A 25,465-nucleotide genomic window follows, 5' to 3' on the forward strand; every position below is an offset into this window, starting at 1 on the left:
TTGCCATTCTCTTTCGCCATTTGTTACTAAAAGACCTTTAAACTTGACAAGTTTTTAAAAATTACATAAATTTCAAAACCCTGAGTATGTTAATCAGGTTTTTTTTTGCTGCAATTTATGTTGTTCCATCAACTGATCCATTTCAGTGGGACGCTAGTTAAAAGAATGTGGAGAGAGTTCAACTGCAAATTCGCATCTGCAACTTGACAGGGATGTGAATCAACAGATCAAGTATTGCACAACAGACAACAAAAACAGGAGATGCTGGAAAATCTCAGCAGGCCTGACAGCATCTGTGGAGAGAGAATAGATCCAATGTTTCGAATCTGGATGACCCTTCATCAGAACCCCATTGCACAATAGATGTTGACAACTTGTTCTGGGTGTGGAGTTGGGTGGCGTTGGACAGTCAGGGGTTGACTGTATTAGGCAACCACTCGAGTTATAATAAAAACTTGGATGTATTTGGAACATTACGTAATGACCCTAGTTCAGTAGTAGCATTTTTGTCTTGGAGTCAGATTGTGGGTTCAAGTTCCACTCCAGGGACTTCAGCACCAAATCAAGGCTGGTATTTCAGTGCAGCACTGAATGAGAATGCTGCATATTCCGAGATACTATATTTCAGACAACATATTAAAACAAGACCCCCTCTGTGGGTGTACAGGAAGAGGAGATGCCGGTGTTGGACTGGAGTAAGCACAGCAAGAAGTCTCACAACACCAGGTTAAAGTCCAACAGGTTTATTTGATAGCACAAGCTTTCGGAGTGTCGTTCCTTCTCCAGCGCCTGTTCAGGTACGCTGAGGGAGAGTTTAGCATAGCCAATGCACCTACCCAGCACATCTTTCGGACTGGGAGGAAAGCGGAGCACCCAGAAGAAACCCACGCAGACACCAGGAGAACATGCAAACTCCAAACAGACAGTGACCCAAGCTGGGAATTGAACCTGGGCCCCTGGCGCTGTGAGGCAGCAGTGCTAACCACTGTGTCATCCTAATATTTAATCATTCAAGCATCATCTTTACTATGGATTATCTTGTCATTTATTATTTGTGGGATTCTGCTGAACACATTGACTTATTTTTGCCTATATAAAGTACAACAATGACTATATCTTGCAAGTGCTTTAATGTCTGGGAAGTATTTTGAGGAAATCCATAATGAAGGGCACTATGTAAGTAACAAGTTCGTTCTTTGTCCATTATCTTTTTAAGTATCAGAAAATGTTTACACAAAGCACTTCTCTCTAGATTAGATTGAAGTAAATGATTGGATTCTGTTGTGGAAGAATTGTGCACAAAGGCCAACAAGTCTTTTATTGTCCCATTGTTTCTTCATGATGAACTTCGACAAAAAAATCTGAATATTCAGGGTTGCTGCAGTAAAATCTCCCCATCTCTTCACCTTGGGTTTAAACCAAGAGGCACTCTGAGTTGGTATAAATAGTCTGCTGTAAATCTAGTTTAAAACGAGTAAAATAAGAAATGCAGGCAAGTTAATGTCTCTTGTATCAAGAACTGGTTTGGATTTACCCTTAGAAACTTGAAGGTTGAGACAGATTGAGTCATCTTTATCCAAAATGAATAAGAATAAGACTAGAGTAAAATGCACATGATTATCACTAGACAAATAGGGGGCTATTTTCCCAAAGAAAACTTAAGTGCCCAATTGGTGGGAAAACGGGAGATTTTCCTGTCTGTTTTTTGGGCGAACTTAGTTGGTTGAATTTCCGGCACACACACTGCTTCACAGAGTCCGCTGGTGGATTCACGCCAGTGGTGGGGTGGGCAGGTCCTAATCCCATCCTGGAGGCCGGCATCAGAGTGCTGAGCGGGCCACTCCACATGCACTGATCTCCTTACTGCCCCCATCTCCATCCCCGGCCTCCCGATCTGGCTGGACCCCCTCTCCCGATTACGGTGCAGAGTGTGCAACAGTGCCCCCGCCCCCCCACCACCACAACCAATTGGCCTGCCCCCTCAGGCCCTGTCCCCTTGGCACTGTCTGGTGCTCAGTGGGCGGAGCCCAAAGGGCACCCCCTGCCCCTGACCTCTGGGGGGTGGGGTGGGTGGAGGCCTCCATGGTCGCTTCCCCCACCAGCGAGGCCATCACGCCTGGTCCCTGGTGCTGGGGACCAGTTTCAATCCTCGCTGGTGAGCACCTCCCCCAGTGAGGTTGGAAATATTAGTAAGCTCGGACAAAACTGTCCCAGGTTTGCTAATGAGATTCTAATACTGACCATAATATTGTAATCAGCCTCATGCTGTTTCCCGACGTGAGGCTGATTAAGCCTTAAAAAATAGCCCGAGAAAGTCGCGACTGGCCCTCCCGCCAGTATTTACCAGCTCGCTGCGCTACTTGAACAGTGCAGTGGGCCGGGAAAATTGCACCCATTGTATTTACCCTAAGTCAAACAAAAGGCAGTACATTTAAAAAAAAACTGGAATCCATTTTTTGTTTACAGAACACACACTTCAGAAATCTGTAAATTCTTCCTAAAATCAATAGGAGTAGATCATCACTTGCTAATACAATCATTAGAATCTAGAATGTTGGTAAAGTAGGAATCAGAAGGACAGAATTGTTACGGTGTAGAAGGAGGCCATTGTGTCTGCACCAGATCTCCAAACAAGCATCAGATATGGTGCCATTCCCCTGTCTTTTCCCGTACAGATCTAATTAATTGGTAATTTACATTTTGTCAGTGCATAAGTAGTTTAATGTCCTGGGTATGGTGAAGGGCTGTTTAATGCCAGGGTGTAAAGTCCTTCTGTTAATGGCTTCCATTTAATTTCACATTAACCATCGTGTTTTTGTTATAAGTCTCAAATTCATCTGACATATTCTTTCTCCATCCCATAGCCCTCCCTTATCATTATCCCTGATGTGGAGATGCCAGCATTGGACTGGGGTGGGCTCGGTAAGAAGTCTCACAACACCAGGTTAAAGTCCAACAGGTTTATTTGGAATCACGAGGTTTCGGAGCGCTGCTCCTTCATCAGGTGAGTATATTATCCCCACCATGTTGAAATCCAGGCACAATGTACACAGAATTTGTAGTCCTGGATTTTCACTGTGATTTCAGGAGTTTTGGGATTTAACCCCTCATTCTAGAATCTCGTGTAGGGATTGCATTTAACTATTAACATAGAATCATAGAATCCTACAGTGCAGAAGGAGGCCATTCGGCCCATCGAGTCCGCACCGACCACAATCCCACCCAGACCCTATCCCCACAACCCATGCATTTACCCTAGCTAGTCCCTCTGACACTAAGGAGCAATTTAGCATGGCCAATCCACCTAACCCGCACATCTTTGGACTGTGGGAGGAAACTGGATACCCGAAGGAAACCCGCGCAGACACGGGGAGAATGTGTGAACTCCACACAGACAGACAGTGACCCAAGCCAGGAATCGAACATGGGACCCTGGCGCTGAGAGGCAGCAGTGCTGACCACCGTGCCGCCCCCTTCAAACTACAGTCAGGATCACTTCTCAATTAAACTCAGTTGTTAACATTAGCAGACAAGAGTGCCAAAGATTCCTAAAATGAGAGTAATCTGACCATTAAGTGAAACAGTAATCTCCAAGAACCGGCCAATTTGGTTTTTAAACTTAAGGTGCACATAATGCTTTTTAGCACCTTTAAGCTAATCAGCGTTTTCAAATTCTGATTCTGTTTTTCTAAAGTCATTAGTTGTTCTCTAAGGTTATTTTTATATTGACCCTAATCATTGCCTCACCTGTATCTCTATCCACTCAACCCTGCTCTTGGACATAAAGTGGTTTAAAATCTAGTCCTTTCTCCACCCCCCACATTCTCTTTTGAATAAAAGACTGTAGGGGTTGAGAAAGAGTTTTAATGCACTTGAAAATTGTAGAAAAATGCACTGACCTACGGTAAACATATTGAGTTTTTATTTTGCTTTTATTCTGTTTGCCCATGAACAACAGCTTAGCTGTCAATTTGCTTATGTTGCTGTCACTCAATCGTAACTTACACTCCAGAAATGCATGCAGACGTTGCAGTCCTTCCAGACAAGACATTAAATCATCTTGTGGTACATAGGATCTTTAAAATTCACCTAATCTTTAAAGTAAAGGGGGGGGGAGGTTGGGTGTTCTAATATTCCAAAAACAACTCATTCCTCTTGCTGCTTGTGTGTTCTTGGTGTACAAAAACGTTCATGTTTGCCATGGTATTTCAATGTACACCGTGTATATACTCAATACTTCCAAACACAATTAATTTGCGATTCAGTTGTTAGGCATTTCCTATAGATGGCAGCACTTCAGTCTGGCAATTAAAACCTGCAAAACAATTGCAAAACAAACTCCTGAAATTTTAAGTTGCAATGCCTCTACCTCTCACCAGCTAAAAGAACCTGGTTGATAGCATTCACTACTTGTACTCCTTGAGCCTCTACATTGCAAAACAGTGAACTAAAAAGAAAATGCTGCCTTATATTACACCATTTTGACTTTTGTTTTAGAGAAGTATCATTGGACATTCATTAACCAAAACTCTACCAAAAACCTACAGTTGAAAGTAATTGAATCAGTGGTTTATTAAAAAAAAACTGAATATTTGCCTCATTCACTAAATCACCTCTCTGGGTTGTTGCTCAGCTGTGGGTATGAAATAAATCGAATGAATTCGAGGAATATATTTACAGGGTGTGCTTTTACAAATGACATAAAAACGTGTTGTTTTGTGAAGCTGGTGCTTCTCAGCCTTAAGTTTCGACTGCTGGGATTTCGGGCTTTTTTTCAGTCAAAGTAACATTTGGAACGTCTCATCGAGTTGTAACAATTTAGTTTCCATCTGAAAATTATGATGCTGAATAATCTGCGGAGATCAGCTAATGACCAGACCAATAAAAAGGGGGAAGGGCTCATCAGCAATTAATTGGTGGAGTATTGGACCTTTTTTACTTACACTGTTATAGGGTGCATTTGGAATAAAATGTAAATCACGGGAAATATCACTGGACTTCCTAGACCTTGCACTGTTTTCTAGTTGAACTGGTGTACTGGTATTTGTCCAATTATATAAACAAAATAACTTCTATTGAGACTGGGGCAGTTAAGTATGTAGCAATATAAAAATGACAGCGTGCACTGTTTTATAAAAACATTTCAATGTAATGTCCAATAATCAGAAACGCAGAACAGTCTATTCGGATGACTTTAGGGTTTTTTTGGGTGATTCCCTTTTAAGAGTTGCATTGTTTCCAAGTGTGGCATTGCAAGCAGCAGCAGTTTATATTAGAAAGCTCTTTAAAAGCAAATTACATCCCAAGATATTTCACAGGTGTGTTATAAGCAAAATTTGATAATGACCTACATAAGGCAGGTGGTCAAATGCTGAATCAAAGAGGTGCTTTTAAAGGGTCACAGAAGAGTAAAGGAAGACAGAGAGGTTTCAAGAGGGAATTCCAGAGTTTTGGCCTCAACAGTTAAAGTTTATTTATTAGTGTCAGAAGTAGGCTTACATTAACACAGCAATGAAGTTATTGTGAAAATCCCCGAGTGGCCACACTCCAGTGCCTGTTCGGGTACACTGAAGGAGAATTTAGCATAGCCAATACACCTAACCAACGCATCTTTCGGACTGTGGAAGGAAACAGGAACACCCGGAAGAAACCCACGCAGACGTGGGGAGAACATGCAGACTCCACACAGACAGTGACCAGGCTGGGAATCAAACCTAGGTCCCTGGTGTTGTGAGGCAGCAGTGCTAACCACTGTGCCACTGAACCACCCGGAAGACAGGGTTGTTAGTAGTGAGTGAATCAAAAAATTAAGGTAGGCTCGAGATGAGTGCCGATATCTTGGAGAGTTGTGCGTTTGGAGGAGATCACAGATGGGAGGGGCACAGCCACGGTGAGACCTGGAAAGAAGATGGAGAATTTTAAAATTGAGGAACTGCTTAAGTAGAAGACATCGTAGATCAGCACGGGGGTGGGGGTGATCAGCGAATAGGACTTTGTGTAAGTAAGGCAGCAGTTTTGAATAAGCTCAAACTTATAGAGGGAAGAATGTGGGAGGCTGTGGAGTGTGTTGTAAAAGTACATTGTCATATAATGTTCCAAATTAACTGAATAACAATGCAATTTAGCAACATTTTTATATTGCAATATAATGTATCATTTGTATTACATCCCTTTCACAGAATTGAACTCATTTCTTTTTATTCATTTACGGGAGGTGGGCGCTGCAGTCTAGACCAGCATTTATTGTCCACCCCTAGTTGCCCTTCAGAAGGTGGTAGTGAGCTGCTTCCTTGAGCCACTGCAGACCCTGGAGTGTAGGTACACCCCCAGTGCTGTTAGGGAGGGAGTTCCAGGATTTTGACCCAATAAAGGAACAGTGATATATTTCCAAGTCAGGATGGTGTGTCACTTGGAGGGGAACCTTCAGGTGGTCACATTCCCAAGATCACTATTTTCACTCTTATCAAATGGGACACTTATACTAATATTTCTTAAAACATCACAGCTGTAAGTTCACAACATATCAATAAGTAAAATATCTGGCTTCAGAAACGCTTACCAAAACCAGAATTGATTGTGAGGCTGATAATTAGCTGATAGCAGAGATTTTTACATGGGACAACAGCATTATTGTTCTTTTTTTTTTGTTAATGTTTAAACTGTTATTAGAAAGTATTGATGACTCAAGTCAAAAGAATTCAAGTATTTTCAAATGATGTATGGGCTTTTTTTCTTAATGTGAGGTGTTCAAATTATTTAGCTTAACTTGTGGCAATTTGCAACAATATAAAATTAATGTTTAATTTGTTCTGGCACTGTAAATTAAAGTTTTTAACTTTGATTTTGCTTGCACTGTCCTGAACGTCTATCTCCAGTCTTGTGTCTAACAAATGACTGCACAATTTCACATTGCAGAAGTGTATTTAGGATGTCACGCTTGTTTGATTGGTTTATATAATCACTGGGGCAGATGTTCACTTCACGAGCGCTCCGGAGGTAAACAAAGCAGCAAAGGATCATAACTTTTTTTAATTACTGATTTCTGGACATATTCAAGGAGGTCAGAGCATTGTTTAAAAACAGATGTGGACCTTATTAATATATCTAAATTAGGATCTGATGACACTTTGACACCAAAATTGCAATGGAGTTCTATCAGCACTGCCACCATTACTTCCTCAACCCACCCACAAACCATGGGTGGTATCGGGATGATGCCATTTGCAGCTCTACGTAAAAGGAACAGGCATTTTAGTCATTCCTTCGGGCCTTCAAAGATCCATTAACTTTAACTCCTTCCAGCTTGTTGTGCTGCTTACAACTCTCTGTCACTTAAAGACACTGCTCTGTTGACCTTGATCATTTTAAGCCTATCCGTTTTAAGGTTCTATTTTTTGATCTACATCTATGTGCGGCAAGGTTCTGGTGCTGCTAAACTGTGAGCTCCTTGCTAACAGCTTGCCTGTACTACATAAATGAAGGCCAACCATGAATGATGATTACACCTCTACTGATATAATCAAACAGATGGGCTGGTCAAGTTTGTTCAAAGTACTCCAGTTGTGAAAATCAATCTTCCTGTGTCTCAAATTAACAGTAAGAAGTTTAACAACACCAGGTTAAAGTCCAACAGGTTTATTTGGTATATCCTGTTGGACTTTAACCTGGTGTTGTTAAACTTCTTACTGTGTTTACCCCGGTCCAACGCCGGCATCTCCACATCTCAAATTAACTACACTGATTTGATTAAATATGGGCAGGAAAGTATAACCTCACAAAACCAACCAATTAAGTCACTTAATTATTTTTCAAATAGTTAGCATAGGAAAAGTCATTGCTAATACAGAACTTGAGAACTGCTGAAACAAAAAAGATGTTGAAGCTTTTTGTCTTGTACTCATCAGGACACTTTGCAAGATTACCCATATAAGGGCAAAACGACAATTTATACTGAGAGAAGGGAATGCTGATAGGTTGGCAAGTGGACTCTGGAAAGAAGAGGCATTATCATAGACAATGCACCAGTTGACGGTGACTCACTGATAACTGCCAAGCAATGTTTGAAATTTCTGATATGTGGATGATATGTTTGCTATATTTAAATCCACAGCTGCATGTAATAATTTCCTTACACATCTTAATGGACTCCATCCTGTGTTCAAATCCATATTTGAAATGAAGGAGGCAAATGAACTCCCTTTCCTTGACGTACTAGTGGAGAAATCCGCCAGGGGATTCTCTACCACAATCTACCAAAAGCCTATCTTCATTGGCCAATATAGGCATTGGGATTCTAATAGATGGGTCTTATCGGCAACCTTGTCAATAGGGCCCAAGCCAGTTACTCACCATGCAACCTTGATGCGGAAATAGGGCACATCAAAGACATCCTGCAGGATAATGGATATCCTGATCAAATAATTTTGCATTGTATAGCATGCAAACTCATGAACAGACCTAAGACCATGAGAGTGCCCAGTCCATCTCCGATTACCTTGGAGGGGCAAGGCTATCTCAAAGAATTGGGCAACAGATGAAGCTAGCTGTTTTACACTGTTACTATGTAGTAGCAACATGAGTGGTATTCACCACTAACGGGACACTGCCATCAAGCCAAAAGCACATTCTATCTATCACACAAATGAGTAATGTCATTTATGCCAATGTGATGCTGGGTTTGTAGGCCATACATCTCAAGGACTTGTGGATTTTATCAAACAGCATTTCCCTCTGTTATTTGCAGGTACACACTGTACCCAACCACATTGGCAAAACTCAACATACACTGTCCAACATTAGGTGTGATTCCATGATTGGATAACATTTACTAAATAATCCTCAGCCTGTTAAGAATCACACTAACAACCAATTTAAGATTTTCAGTCAGGCTCGCAGTGTGGTGCCTTTGCCTGTACTGGCATCTACACATATTAATACACAAGGTCCTGTTCTTTGCGAACAGAAAAAATATGTACACACATTGCATTTGTTTCAGCTAAATAAAATCAGTGACAGCCATTCGCTGATTCAATCCTCAGTCCAATGCCTTGACCAATTAGTGTCAAGCTGCCTGATTTAAATTTCAAACAATGCTTGGCAGTTATCTGTCAGTCACCATCAACTAGTGCATTCTCCATGGCAATGCCTGTATCAATTTGAGTCTACTTGCCGACCAATAAGCACTCTCTTCTCAGAGTATAAATTGCTGCTTTCCCCTTGTACTGGTATTCTTACGAAATGTCCTGATGAGTGCAAGATGAGAAACTTCTACATTTTTGTTTCTTGAGAAATAATACAAGAATATTGGTCAGCACCCAACAGACATCGCTCAACAAAAATGTTCTTCTGGTGGCCATGTAGCTTTCTCATTCACCTCATCAACCCGCAACAGATCTTTAACATGAATATATATTTATAACTTTATACTCTTTATGCTTTTGAGTAGGGGCCTCCATATGATGTTGCTTCTCTCTCTTGGACTTAGGCTTCTTGTGCATTTAAAATAGAATTTCATTGCCAGTGGATTAACTTTTGCTGATCCATCTCTAAAGCCAGTAATTTGCTGTTTATCCCTGGATTCATTAACTTGTCCAGTGTTCAATATTGCAGCACTTAAAAGACAAACACACCATCAGTGAGAATAATGAGTAAAAACCTTTACCTATGTAGAGTGCAAATGTTGTTAGCTTCCCCTCACATCCATGCTGCTTTTATACTCTTTGGGGAATAGTGGGGGAAGTGGTGGAAGGATTTCTGAGCTGATATTCAGCCTGTTGAACTGCGTTGAACATTCCTTCTCTGGCCAACAAGTCCTGGTGTTGGACTCGAATCCGGAACTTCTGGTCTAGTGGTAGTGGTGCCACAAAGCCTCCCAGTGGAAATTAAATTTGATAAAAAATCTTAACATTTGAGCAACTGTACATAGTTTTATCACTTCTGGGCAGTTAAGTGTACTCATGTATGTGTGAAACTGTATATGCAAGTTTTATTTTCACCCACTTCCTATGAGATGACAATTCCCAACGTACATGGCAACAGACTGAGTTACAAGACAACAGAGCCAAACGTGATTATTCTGTTACTTTCCTATTTATAGTTTTGTGAGAGTATGAGTTCATCTAAGTGAAGATATCACTTCTAGGGAATGGAACATTTTTGCAAACTATTTCTCACTTCGACCAATCAGACAGAGAAAAGACACACCAATATCAATAATAATTTCACATATGGCTTATCAGGAACAAAATTATCTAGCCATTCTCGAAATGCTTGTGGAGGAAAAGGAGAATGGCAGAAGAAGATTTATTATACCATGATTGAAACCAAGAGGTGAATGAGAGAATCCAGGGAAAATAGAGTAAAGTAGAAACAGACATAGTGGCTGCAGGTATGGTAGATTATATAGTGCACATTTCACACTTTGTGACCTAGTTCTTTCCTTCTATGTATGATGCAATCCTGCTTGGAGTAGGTGTGGGTGATCTAGCTTCCCAGATCAACATACTGCAGACCAAGTTGATCCTGCCTGTTACTGGGTTTAAAGCATTTTATCCTTGCAATGAGTTGCTTTGGTGAATTTCTGCCTGCATTGGTCCAGGCGAAGTTGCTGCACTCTGCTGGCAGTTACTTGAGAATCGCTGTCCATTCTAATAATTCTGCATTTAAGTTTCTTTATGGGTACTAAATCCTGAAGTGACCACTGATCCTGTAACCGGAGACTATGGTGAGATATCTGAATCTCTTCCTAAATTGCTTCATGTCTGAAATCTCCCTTGTCGATGCCAGTGATCTTCGTGCTGCTTCCTGGGAGCTTGCAGAACAATCTTAAAATCCACTGGTATGCAATATATATTGCAAGAAGATAAATGATGCAACAAAAATAGGCAAGATGACTCATAATGCAACTATCAGCCCATTACTAAACTGGGAGAATCTATTCTAATGCCACTTCACTGTACAGCTTCTTTCCTGCTGTCATCAAACTTTTGAATGGTCCTTTCACACATGAAGCTGATCTTTCTCTTCGCCCTATTTGTAACTAAAACACTATATTCTGCACCCTATCCTTTTCCTTCTCCCCTATGTACCCTATGAAAGGTATGTTTTGCCTGTATAGCTCAAGAAACAATATTTTTCACTGCATCCCAGTACCTGTGACAATAATAAATCAAATCAAAACTTTTAAATAATTTTCTTCAAGTGCTCAACTAATAACTTAATATTTAATCACGTAAATGCCATGATTGACTCAGCTTTAATAGTTACTTGTAATGAAGTATCCCACAACCTATGTGGAAAAACATCCTTCAAACCTTCCTCCTTGTGCTTCTAATTCTAATACTGACTTTATGCCTCCTTGTTACAAAGTCACCAGTCAGTGCAAAAGGTTTTCTCACTCCAGACCTCTCAATTTCTATTATAACCAGTGTTAAAATTCCCCTTAATGTTTTCTGCTCCAATTACTGTTGTTGTCTTGGAATATGATCTGTTTCATTTACCAGCATGGCGTTTCAACATGGACTATGGTCCTTGCTAGGTCTTTGTAGCTAGCATTTCTTCAGCCACTATTAATGCCCCTTTCCACGTGCCTTAACCAGCCAGAGTGTGCCTGAGCTGGTGCTTGCTTCACAAAATAATGATGGTGCTGAGTGTTACCCTAATTGGTCAGACATATTAGATTTGCTTTTATTCAAGATCATGGATACCTGCAAAAATAAGAAAATGGCATGTTGCTGTACAGACACGGCATGTTTCACAGTGTTCCACATTTTACATTTGTTGAAACATATTTGGACAATTGAGGTACCCAATTATAATTGTGCAAATTAGTGGAAGAAGTATCTTCTTTAGCTTGGGTGTTATTCACTTGTTACATCCTCCCACCTATTGATCTCCATGATTGACCCCCATAAAGCAGGCAAGTGCACTGATAGGTTGCAAATACAACATGCCTCTCACCAACTTCTAAAGATGCACCATAGAGAGCATTCTTTCCGGTTATATCACAGCTTGGTATGGCTCCTGCTCTGTCCAAGACTGCAAGAAACTACAAAGAGTCGTGCATGAAGCCCAGTCCATCACTCAAACCAGCCTCCCATACAGTAACACTGTCTACACTTCTCGCTGCCTTGGAAAAGCAGCCAGCATAATTAAGGATCCCATGCACCCTGGACACACTCTCTTCCACCTTCTTCCTTTGGGAAAAAGATACTAAAGTCTGAGGTCATGTACCAACCGACCTAAGAACAGCTTCTTCCCTGCTGCTGTCAGACTTTTGAATGGACCTACCCTGCATTAAGTTGATCTTTCTCTATACTCTAGCTATAACTGTCACAGTACATTCTGCACTTTTTCCTTTCCTTCTCAATGTACAGTATGCTTTGTATAGCATGCAAGAAACAATACTTTTCACTGTATACTAATACATGTGTCAATAATAAATCAAATCAAATCAAATGCACTGAATGAGCTTCATTTTGTGCTGTCTTCACAACACTTACTAATCTTCAGCATAGTTTGCTTGAATCTAAATTACTCTACTGAATTTACAGGACGTGATTTAGTGCATTGGGACTAACAGATTAATATGTGAAACATTAGAGAAATCGTGCTTTTCCATATGGCTCTTTTGTGTTTCCCCTTTTTTTGGTTTGCTGTACAAGTTAACAACAATTTTAATTTGTTCCCTAATATATTGCAATTCCAGTGAATTATTTGATCAATCTGTCTTGAGGTGCACAGGCCAATGTGTCTGATGTCTAAGATTTGCTTCATATACAATTCATCCTTACTACACTTTTGTTCCAGGAGAATGTCTTTTTCCAACGGTCCACTGGATCTGTTGTGTAATTGTCTCACTGGTGATACCTTCAGTCGTGCCCTCAATTATCACCAGGAGAGGGTTTTTCAATAAATGTGGGTTGTCACCTTCTACACTTCCCTTCAATTTTCTCCAACACCATGCATTTCACAACTGAGTGCACCCATTACAACTGAATGCACCCATTGTGCACGATTTACGTTAGCTGCTGGACTGTTTAGCCAATTCAGCAGCATTGCTGCAGAATGCTCCTGAACGGAAATTCAGCCTCTGTGCAGCGCTGGTGATGCATCTGAAGGGGAAATAAAAATAATTGCCATTGATCTCACTGTCTGCATTTAAGTTGACGAATGGCATCCCCTAGGTTTATGACATTTGGGAAGAACTGGCAGAGTTGACTCTTGGCCAAGTTTTTAAATGGTACTGCAGCAGTACTAACAGCCTGTATTTATATCGCTTCTTCTAATTGAATGAAACATCCCAAGGTTCTCCACAGGAGTGTTTTCTCTGCAATTACTTAAATTTCCATTTATCAAAGTCTGCTTTGCCTTGTTAGAATATTGCGAGAGGCAGTAGTTTAACTCCAGAGCAGTTCCAGTGCTTTATAAGTGATACCTGTGTCATTTTGCCACTTGCAGTATAACTTTACTATTACTTAAAATTCCATCAGATTTGAAGTTTGCTAATGGATTCTTACATCCATTGGGTTAGGACTTTTAATTAGATGGTATTTTGAACATTGAATATTAGATTAAACTAATAGTTTAATTTCCTGTCATAGCTGAGGTTTTCATTTGATTGATTTCTTAAGAGTCTAAAAATAAAACCAAACAACTGTAGTGTCATCAAACCGAGGGACAGCATGAAAAAGCAAATACAAAATCTTGAGCTTTGCATGAACTCAGTGGCTAAATGCAGTCAGTATTATCTCAGTTAGAGTGGTGCTAGTCACTTGCATCAGTAATCTGGGCACTTTGTTGTCCACAGTTTGTGCTCACAGTCCCAATGTCTAATTATCAGATAACATAATCTGAACTAGATGCATCTTTTACCGCTCACGTGCATTTCTCCAATATATTCAAAGACAGACTGAGAATACTTAATCAGTAAAAACCAGATATAATTATTAGGCTGCTTAATTTCACAGTCACCAAGTCGAGTCCAAAGTATCACGCAAAGCTTGCTCCACTTGAGGTCTGTCCTTGAAATATGGGCAAAATAATAAAGCCAGGTGCTCTGTATTTTTCAATAGACATTTGTTTCTGGACAACTTCTAATATCACTTCTAACATTGTTGTTGTAGAAAACATGAATAGAATGAACAACACCCCTGCACCACTCTTTCTCCCCCCCCCCCCCCCCCGTGAATATTTGCTTGCCAATCATCATAGAATCCCTACTGTGCAGAAGGAGGCCATTCGGCCCATCAAGCCTGCACTGACAACAATCCCACCCAGGCTTTATCCCCATAACTCCACGTATTTATCCTGCTAATCCCCCTGACACAAAGGGGCAATTTAGTGTGTCCAATCAACCTAACCCGCACATCTTTGGACTGTGGGAGGAAACCGGAGCACCCGGAGAAAACCCACACAGACGAATGTGTAAACTCCACACTGACGGTCACCTGGAATTGAACCTGGATCCCTGGCGCTGTGAAGCAGGAGTGCTAACCACTGTGCCATCTGTTAAGGGTATTGAATCTATGATGAGACAATTCTATCACTTTCAGTTCGATCTTCTGCAAGTTGCCATATGCTGCTTCATTTTCAATATTTGATTTGAGTAGCTTTTTATTTAAACTGTGTGAAATCACTATTTCTAAATACCACGCTTAAATATAAGCCAATCTCAAATCCTCTCCATGAAGGAGAAGAAATCTTAAAATCCTGAGGCATGTCACTGGAGCTTAAACATCCATCCATTTATTGTCACCCTCAGTTATTCAATCGTAAAGTCAAGTTATGATGTTTGTACCCCACCAAGTCTCATTCAGATGCTGTTGTGTGTGATAAATTGTGAAATCATGTAGTAGTGTGTGATTTGGGGTTTATGTGGATGAAGATAAATTACTTTTTCATAGAACTACTTTTCACCTTTTACTCTGTTGCTTCAAGTAGTGTTGGCCATTTGTAATTTGTGCAAAAGCCTCAGAACTAGCATAATGAAAAGTGTATGTGCTTATAGAAATTTGGCACGTAAAAGCTCATCAATATAATTGTTTACACTGCCAAAAATGGCCAGTCCTGCTACCACCCTGTTCCTTTTTGAGTCATGGCCATCTTAAGTCTTCAAGAAACCAAGATTGTATGATTCATCTTTTTAGGAAACAAAACAATTTTATTTTAAAAATTGGGCTTGAAGTGATTTGAAGATGTGAAATTTTTTGAATAGTCTTATGAATCAGGTCAAAAGGTTCAGAAATACGGGCAAACAAAAATATTCAGTAACACTAGGCTAGGTTAGCATCCCGGCCAGTCTCAATCAATAATTTAAATGTAATTCATGTTTACGAAAAGCAGGTTCATATTAAACTAATATTTGTAATTGTTTGAGGAAGCTGTAATTTTGGTACGTTGTAGTAATGGGACACGATGTACATTGTGACATCCAGGATTCATTCAGTAAATGCAACTAAGAGATTTATGGCTAAGGTGGGAGCTTCTGGAATGAAAGAGAAATTAGAAAATAAATTGACTAAATCAGAGAGAAAATGTCAGTGTCGAAAGTGGTGGTTTGAATTCAACAGCTGTGTCTGCAGAGTCTTGTGAATTACATATGGTACTTACTATTAAAAAATGTCAGGGCATACATATTAAAAATACAGTAACAAAGTTATAAATAAAACATTGAATAAAGTAAATGCAAAATAATGCAGAAGCTGGAGACCTGAAATAAATAAAAAGTGCTGGAAAAACTCAACAGAATTTGGAATACTGCGTCCAGTTCTGGTCGCCACACGACCAGAAGGACGTGGAGGCTTTGGAGGGAATACAGAAAAGCTTTACCAGGATGTTGCCTGGTATGGAGGGTCTTAGCTATGAGGAAAGATTGGGCAAACTGGGGATGTTCTCTCTGGAAAGACGGAGGATGAGGGGTGACCTAATAGAGGTGTATAAAATTATGAAGGGCATAGATAGAGTGAACAGTGGGAAGCTTTTTCCCAGGTCGGAGGTGACGAACACAAGGGGTCACAGGTTCAAGGTGAGGGGGGCAAGGTTCAACACAGATGTCAGGGGGACGTATTTTACACAGAGGGTGGTGGGGGCCTGGAATGCACTCCCAAGCAAGGTGATTGAGGCGGACATGCTGGGATCGTTTAAGACTTATCTAGATAGCCACATGAACAGACTGAGAATAGAGGGATACAAACGAATGGTCTAGTTGGGCACATGAGCGGCGCAGGCTTGGGGGGCCGAAGGGCCTGTTCCTGTGCTGTATTGTTCTTTGTTCTTTGTTTGTTCAGATCTGGCAGCATCTGTAGAGAGAGAAATAGAGTTAACATTACACATACATCCATTTATTGTCATCCTCAGTTATTCAACCGTAAAGTCAAGTTATGATGTTTGTACCCAACCAAGTCTCATTCAGATGCTGTTGTGTGTGATAAATTGTGAAATCATGTAGTAGTGTGTGATTTGGGGTTTATGTGGATGAAGATAAATTACTTTTTCATAGAACTACTTTTCACCTTTTACTCTGTTGCTTCAAGTAGTGTTGGCCATTTGTAATTTGTGCAAAAGCCTCAGAACTAGCATAATGAAAAGTGTATGTGCTTATAGAAAATTGGCACGTAAAAGCTCATCAATATAGTTGTTTACACTGCCAAAAATGGCCAGTCCTGCTACCACCCTGTTTTTTAAGTCATGGCCATCTTAAGTCTTCAAGAAACCAAGATTGTATGATTCATCTTTTTAGGAAACAAAGCAATTTTATTTTAAAAATTGGACATTGTGCTTGAAGTGATTTGACGATATGAAATTTTTTGACTAGTCTTATGGGGTGAGATTTTACAGCCTCGCTCATCCTGAAACTGTAAAATCCCACCCGAGGTCAACGGACTTTTCCATAGTCTGCCGCTCGCCCGCTCCGATTCCCATGGCGGGTGGAGTGTTGGAGTCCAGTATGATGACTGTTCGATTCTGGCAATGCAATGATCCATACTGATGAAAATTAGATATTAAATAGAGATGGTGGAAAGGATTCAGAAAAAGGCAACAAGGAAATCTCTTGTTTTTAGATGATTAATCTTTGAAGACAGGGTAAGAAAATTTGATTAATTTTCATCGGTGCAAAGTGATTAAAAGATAAAATGCCCTAAATGTTTAGAATCCATTGCATTGTGGACAAAAAAATTGCATCTCTCTCGCTGCAACTAACCTCACTCTTATTTGCCCTTTGAGGGTTTATGTCCTGTATTTGCTGTCATCATTTCAGTTGCCATATCTATTTGCTTGATCAGTAAAAGCTGAATCAGTTGGTAGAATTGTCAGCCCTGTATTGTAGGTTGTTTAGTTCAGTTACTAAATTAGTACAGGCAATTTCGTTCTTGCCTCCGAGTTCAAACTCCACCATAGATTTCAACAGAAGAAGCATGTGATAGACTGAGCTAAGTAATCCCACAGTCATCAAATCAAAGGGCTGCAGTGTTACCACAGTGCAGGTCCCTCCCTGGTGTACAAGGGTTTTTTTCATTTAAAGCAGAAACACTGTCCGTGTATCAATGTCAGCCGTACTGCCAACAGTTCATTAACTCGATGGATAAGTGCTCCCCGGCATTCCCCCACAGAGCGCAAAAACGAAATGGAAATACTTCAGGACACTTTCTACAGTATCACACTGTGAAGAAAGAGCAGAGAATTGCCACACTGAAATTCCACATTGAAGCAGCATCTATAGCGGCAAATGGACAGACTCACTCACATCTGTAAAGAGTTTGGTTTGACCATCAGCGTCAGGAAGACAAATCCCATGGTCCAGGACATTCCATATTGCCATCTATCAGTATTAGCATTATGATGCTAGGGGTTATTGATAGCTTCACATATCTAGACTCCATAATCACCAGCAATCTGTCACTTGATGCTGAAGTCAACACATGTATTGCAAAAGCTGCAGCTGTTATGTCCAACCTGACTAAGAGTGTGTGGAACAACAGCAACCTGTATGAGGACACCAAACTATGAGTCTACCCAGCCTGAGTCCTCAGCACATCCCTGCTTTGGTTGTGAGACTTGGACAGTTTTTATGCTGGGCAGGAGAAAAGGCTGCACAGTTTCCACCTTCAATGTCTCAGACAGGACAAAGGTCACCAACTCAGAGGTCCTGGAGCGTGCTAACTCTATCGGCATATACTCATTGCTAAGCCGACAATGTCTGTGCTGGCTTGGCAATTTCATTGAATGGATAACGGCCATATACCCAAAGGCTTTCTGCAGGGTGAAATTGCCACTGGCCACAACTTCCTGTGCCCTCACTCCTCCGTTAAACAGAGGTTGGCACCAAGATTTGAAGATAGTGAATCTTGATGCTGACAAAAGGGAGACAGCTGCTGATAGCAATGAGTTGTGGAGGCTGACTGGTCGCGTATTGGAAGAGGTGAGCAGGAAGGGAAAGCTCAGCTGGCTGAGAAGAGAGTCAAGAGAAAACAGAGACCAGCGAATCCTGCACTTTCTCAGTCCATTGTCTTCCTTTGCAGCAACTACAGCAGAGACTGCCCTGTCAGAGTGGGGCTCCACCCCAGATGGTGACCCTGGGGCTTATCAATGCCTTATGAGACAGAAGCTGCCAATGACTCCTACTACATCCAGTCTTGAATATTGTTGGACACTTAAATAACTAACTGAAGGAGCAGCCTCCGCAAATATCCCCATCCCAAATCATGGGGGAACCCAGCACAACAAGACAAAGGACAAGGTTGAAGCATTTGCAACCATCTTGAAACCAGATGTGCAGAGTTGAAGATCCATCTTGGCTCCCTCCTGAGGTCCTCAACATCACAGATGCAAGATATTCCAAAGTTTATGGACCCTGAAAGTCCTGGCAGTCGTACTAACTTTTTGGCTGCGTCCCTAGCCAAGCTGTTCCAGTGTAGCTACAATACTGGCATCTACCTGGCAATATGGAAAATTCCCCAGCTATGTCCTGTCCACAAAAAGGCAGGGCAAATCCAATCCATTCGATTACTGCCCTATCAGTCTACTCTCGATCAACAGAAAAGTGCTATCATTGACAGTGTGCTATCAAATGGCATTTACACAGCAATAACCCACGTCTGATGCCCAGTTTGGCTTCTGCCAGGGCCACTCGGTTCCTGATCTCATTATAGCCTTGGTCTAAACATGGATATAAGGATTGAACTAGAGATGAGTTGAGAGTGACTGCCCTTGACATCAAGTTAGCATTCAACTGTGTGTGGCATCAAAGAGCCCTAGGATGTCAATGCAAATTAGGGTGTAATGCTCTTCACTGGTTGGAATCATATGTAGCATAAAGGAAGATGGTCCCAGAACATTGCTGCACATATTCCGCGGGATAGTGTCTTAGGCCCAACAATCTTCAGCTGCTTCATTATTGACCCTCTCTCCATCGGAAGGTCAGAAGTGGGGATGTTCACTGATGATTCCACAATGTTCAGTGCAATTCATGACTTCTTAGATACTAAAATAGTCTGTGTACATATACCACAAGACCCGGACAATATTCAGGCTTGGGCTGGAACTTGCAGGTGGTGGAGATGTCTGCTGTAGCAATTAACATTTGTGCCACACTAGGCAATGACACCAACAAGAGAAAAACCAAGCATCTTCCTTTGACATTGAATGGCATTGCCATCACTGAATCCCCCACTGTCAACATCCTGGGGGTTACCATTGACCAGAAACTGAACTGGACCAGCCATGTAAATATCGCAGCTACCAGACTAGGTTAGAGACTGGGAATTCTGCAGCGAGTAATTCCTCCCCTGTCTCCCAAAGTTAATCCACCATTTAGAAGGCACAAGATTGGAGTATGATGGAATACTCTCCGTGCCAGGACAAGTGTGCCTCCAACAACACTCAAAAGCTGGACACCATTTAGGACAAAAGCATCAGTCCATCCACCATCTTAAACATTCATTCCCTCCACCACAGCAGTGTGTATCATATACACACTGCACTACAGCAATTTGCCAAACTTCCTTTGACAGCACCTTCCAAGCACTCAACCTCTACCACCTAAAAGAACAAGGGCAGCAGACATCTCGACCACCTGCAAGTTCCACCCCAAGCCCCACACAATCCTGACTTGGGACTAAATCTCCATTCCTTCATTGTTGCTGGGTCAAAAGCCTGGAAATCCCTTCCTCATAGCACCTTGGGTGTACCTGCACCACTTGGACTGCAGTGGTTCAAGGTGGCGGTTCAACGTCACCTTCTCGAGGGCAATTAGACATGGGCAACAAATGAGGCCTTGCCAGCGATGCCACACCCTATGCAAAGTATATTAAACAAATGTCTAAACTAACACTTCAGTAAAATGCTGCAGCAATGTGACAGTGCCAGATGTGCTAGCATTTTTGATGAGACATTACATTACATTTTGCCATTTTTCCAGTGTCTTGACTAACACTCCTCCCTCACTGTGCCAGTAAATAAAGCTAAAATTATCTGTAAATGTGTAATGGCATATTCATAGCTCAGGATTTATATAATGACACTTACACTTAATCCGCAGTTAGGGCAACAAGATATACACAAAGAACTATCTGTTGCTTTGACAAAGTTATGATACTTATCATCAATTGAAACTCCCAGTGGGTTACAGGGTTCTTGTGTTTTTGCTGAATATTGTTGCATTGTTCATTGTGGTTCATGTATTGGGAGTGGTGAAAACTGCTGTCAAAATGTAACATTTGAAGATACAACAGTACAAACTTTATAGAAGTTTGACAGAAATGTTTCAGTAATGGTGATTACCAGTTGACCAGTTACTTAATTGTATATCTAAACAGGAATGTTTCCTATATCGATGTTACAAATAGCAACACCTGACCAAAGCAGCTAATAATACATTTTCATTAAAGAATTGTGCAGATGTACAACAAACTCTGACAACAGCTGAGTAGTTCCTGCTTAGTCTGTGTTTTCCCCGCTTCCTTGATCTTGTCTCACCCAGTTTGAGTGAGTGACCTTTTGTGCTGGTTAAACGCAGAGGAAATCTCCTTGGTTCATTGTGCCCTACTTACAGCAGGACTCAGTACACTGCCTTGACCAGATTGCAATAGCCCATGGCTCTCCCACAGACCTCAGTTTCATGCAAACAGGAAAACAGAATCTACAATCATTTTACAGGAATATATATCGACAGCTCAAGCACATCTCTTTCTGTCTTGCTTGGTCATTCACACGCTCTTCCTGTTTCCTTGCTCATTCAATCACAGCATCATTTGTTCAACTTGCCTTAGGAAGAAGCAGAACCATGCACTGAGGCCTTAATTTTGACTTGGGGTTCACGTAGGTGGGGCTGACTGAGGTAGCTGGCAAACTGTTTCAGTGTCAGCAGCAAGATACAGGAGATTTTAACTCTCTTGCCTCATCTCCATCGAAATAGTCAGTTTCCCACTCAGAACTGCTCGGAAGTGGAAGCTGGATGGCTGGTGACAGCACCATAAAAAGACTACCATCAAAGCCAGTCAACAGTGCAATTGGATGCTGAAATAATTTAAAACAGAAGGCAGCACAACATGCTGGGTTAACTGTGTATTGTGATCATGCGTTTTGGGAGACAGTAGCATAGTGATATTATCACCGGATTAGTAATCCAGAGATCCAGGGTAACGCTCTGGGGACCCACTGCAGATGATAAAATTTGAATTCAATAAAAATCTGGAACTAAAGGTCTAAATAATGACCATGAAACCATTGTCGATTGTTGTAAAAACCCATCTGGTTCACGAATGTCCTTTAGGGAAGGAAATCTGTCACCCTTACCTGGTCCGGCCTACTTGTGACTCCAGAGCCACAGCAATGTGGTTGACTCTTAAACGCCCTCAGGAATGGGCAACAATGTTGGTCCAGCCAGCGACATCCATATCTCATGGACGAATAAACGAATATTAGCCTTCAGGGTCTAAGTTTAACACCTCAGTCAAAAGATGTCATTCCTGAAGCAATACTTTGTACTGTAACTGGAGCATCTGCCTTGATTGTGTGCTCAAATCCTGGAGTGGGTCTTGAAACCACAACTTTGTGACAGGCAGTTGTGCTACAAATTGAACCTCGCTGACACTTATGCTATAATAGACATAATTAAACAATCTTCCAAGGAAAGATAATAAGGAGACAGAAATGATTCTATCAGCAGATACATGGGAACACCTCCACCTGCAAGTTTCCCTCTAAGCCACTTACCATCCTGACTTGGAAATATATCACCGTTCCTTCGCAGTCGCTGGGTCAAAATCCTGGAATTCCCTCCCTAACGGCATTGTGGGTCAACCCACAGAACATGGACAGCAGCGATTCAAGAAGGCAGCTCACCACCACCTCCTCAAGGGCAACTAGGGATGGGCAATAAATGCTGGCCAGCCAGCGACGCCCATGCCCCACGAATGAATTTAAAAAGTAATACAGTAAATTCGACTCATCTACTGCAATTGGGTTTTAGATACTGTATTACTTTAGTTTAGCTGGTACTCCACACTAAAGCTACCTAGGCTGTAATCTTCCTTGGAAATGCATGCTCATTGGTACTGGCTGCAAAAAAAATAAAACATCGTCTGTCGTCAGGTATTGCTCACCCTAAACAGTGTCCAGTACAAATAGTTTGTGTGAAATGTTCTTTGTATGGGGTGCGATGAAGGAGGTGGAAAGCTTTGTTTAGATTTTTTCGTATTTACTGATGTTTAGATAATTCATAATTAATGCTCTGATGTTTGGATTATCACGATGCGCCTTAACTGAGCTATTTTGAAAACTTGTTTCAACTCAGCATAACAAGATAATTGGCACCTTACACTTAATTTTATTCATCATTATCTCCAGAATGACTTGCATATAAATTGGAAGAGAAGCAGAGAGACACGATATCCCTACTTGTGTGTGGCAGGTGCTATTTTGAGACTGCTGTCATGAATTTCTAATGATAGTGGTAGTCAGTGAGTGAGCTGCTGACGCCTGAAGTTGCAGGCACACCAGTGAGATATTTTAATTGTGCTGTTTTAGTTTCAATATTTGCTGAATTATTTCAGGAATTAATTCCCGGGGTGTGGATATTGCTGACACGGCCAACATTTATAGCCCAACTCTTTAAAAAAAACACAGCTTGATAAACTGAGCAGTTTGCTAGTATGGGACAAGGGTCACACATTGGCCAAAAAGGGTAAGGGTGATAGCTTTCCTTCCCTTAAGGCCAGTTGGGCTTTTTCCGGCAGTTTCATGGTCATGAAACCAAAAGAGAAAATGCTGGAAAATCTCAGCAGGTCTGGCAGCATCTATAAGGAGAGAAAAGAGCTGACGTTTCGAGTCCAGATGACCCTTTGTCAAAGCAAAGCATACATTTCCAAGGAAGGTTCCAGCATTTTCTTCCAGCATTCGCAGTAATTTGCTTTTATCCAGTTTCATGGTCATGTTTGCTAATGTCAGATTTTTATTTCAACATTTTGAATTTGAATTCTTAAATTTTGATTTTGATTTGATTTGATTTATTATTGTCACATGTATTAACACAGTGAAAAGTATTGTTTCTTGCACGCTATACAGACAAAACATACCATTCATGGAGAAGGAAATGTAGTGTTACAGTCATAGCTAGGGTATAGAGAAAGACCAACTTAATGCAAGGTAAGTCCATTCAACAGTCTGACAGCAGCAGGGGAGAAGCTGTTCTTGAGTCGGTTGGTACGTGACCTCAGACTTTTGTATCTTTATCCTGAAGGAAGAAGGTGGAAGAGAGAATGTCTGGAGTGCATGGGGTCCTTAATTATGCTGGCTGTTTTGCTGAGGCAGCGGGAAGTGTAGACAGAGTCAATGGATGGGAGGCTGGTTTGCGTGATGGATTGGGCTACATTCATGACCTTTTGCAGTTCTCCAGTGTATTAGTTCAAATTTCAGGATTGTACTGCAACAACCTAACCACTATGCCACATATCTTTGGAGATGTTTGATCTGTGATACAGGTTGGTGAGAAAAGGAAGCATAAATTTCCCTCCTTCCATGGGTAGAATAAATGTACATTCCTTATATAAAGGGGACGCCTTTTCATGTAACGCCCTACTGATTTGCAGGAGAGAGCATTCCTAATACAGTTGGATTGGTGACACAATGGGAAGAATTTTCAATGAGAGGGGACTTGCTGACTGATGGGCTACCAGCCACCACTCTGTCAGCATGTTCCTGCCTCCTGAATAATTTTCATCGAGGTGACTTCTGGGGTGTGACGGTTACCCATCTGCCAGCCAATTAGACCAATGAAACTACTGATTGAGATCACTCTTCACAAGCCATCTGGATTTTCCACCCAGCCAGATGGGCCCCCGACATGACTGGAACCCATTGACGAGATGGTGGCAGTTTCCCAGGGGTAGGGGAGCCAGCGGTACATCCTGCAAAGCAGTCCTGCATAGAGTGACTGGGTTACAAAAGTATAGTCGCTGCCTCAGGCCATTCTGTAGAAGGGTTACCCCTCCACAATGATGGCCCGGCAGACGTGGCCACAGTATATTTTGCACAATTTGCAAGCCCCTCTCTATATTGGCAGTGTCCAATTATCCTGGTTGGGCTGCCAGATTCTCCCGTTGCGCTGTGAAGCTTGCCCACCCACCCTTCACTGGACCAGTCTCCCAAAAGCAGTCTTTTAATTGGTCACCACCTCAAATCTCCCCTGGGTTCCCCACCTGAAATTCAGCCTGGCATTGGGTTCAGGAAATGTGGCCCAATATATCTCCATGCTTGTTTCCAGTGTGAGGGGAAGTGGTAAATATGCATTATTTGAGAGCTTTCAATCTTAATCATTGAGAATGGTAGGATTAGCTTTATTTGTTGGTGGTCTGTTTCAAATGTAAAGGTCTTTAAGGTTAAAACCTTTGAAATAATCCTGAATTGCTGCTGATTACTCCAGTGTACGTGAAACAGTATGCCTAGGTATCAATAATTCTGTACCACTCGCTTGCCAACTAAGCTACCCGACCAGTTACTACAGGATGATTAATAATTGTTCTTCCCTTTTAATCTTTGCTGTTCTATTCTGAGTTTATAGATAGAGCAAACGTACAATTTTGTTTGGCAGCATTACAATTCAATGACACACAAATTCCTTCTGGCCCAAGTGACATTTGATGCCTTGTGTAATGTGTCAGAGTGGAGGGGGTGAGGCAGGGAGCAGCATGTCTGACACAGTAAGTGATACCTCAGATAGCAAGGAGAGCTGATTCTTTTCACTTCTCCTATTCAAATGATCTGAATAATTAAGATGATTGCATTAACTGGCTACTGAGAAAAAGGATCGTTTCTCCCATTGTCTATTGTGAAAGGCCTACTTTGACCTTAAAGGGTAAAAATTACTTGAGGTCCATTTTTATGCACAGAATGGGAAGTGGGCGCTTAATAAAGAATGCTCCAAATTTGCTCTCATTTTTAATGATATGGAGTAAGTGGGCAGCCAAAG

The 25,465-nt window shown here is 41.4% G+C and overlaps 1 long non-coding RNA gene across 3 annotated transcripts in view; it reads left to right on the forward strand.

The window, feature by feature from the left end:
* The first annotated feature begins 539 nt into the window (after positions 1-539).
* The window catches only part of LOC144507158 (uncharacterized), a 111,091-nt gene continuing 86,165 nt past the window's right edge, over positions 540-25,465 (forward strand). For all 3 annotated transcript variants that reach the window (XR_013500041.1, XR_013500040.1, XR_013500039.1), the window contains exons 1-2: positions 540-1,176; positions 2,865-3,004. This is a non-coding gene — a long non-coding RNA (uncharacterized LOC144507158). The remainder of the gene's footprint in view (positions 1,177-2,864; positions 3,005-25,465) is intronic.

This window comes from Mustelus asterias, chromosome 18, assembly GCF_964213995.1.
Source record: "Mustelus asterias chromosome 18, sMusAst1.hap1.1, whole genome shotgun sequence".
NCBI lineage: Eukaryota > Metazoa > Chordata > Chondrichthyes > Carcharhiniformes > Triakidae > Mustelus > Mustelus asterias.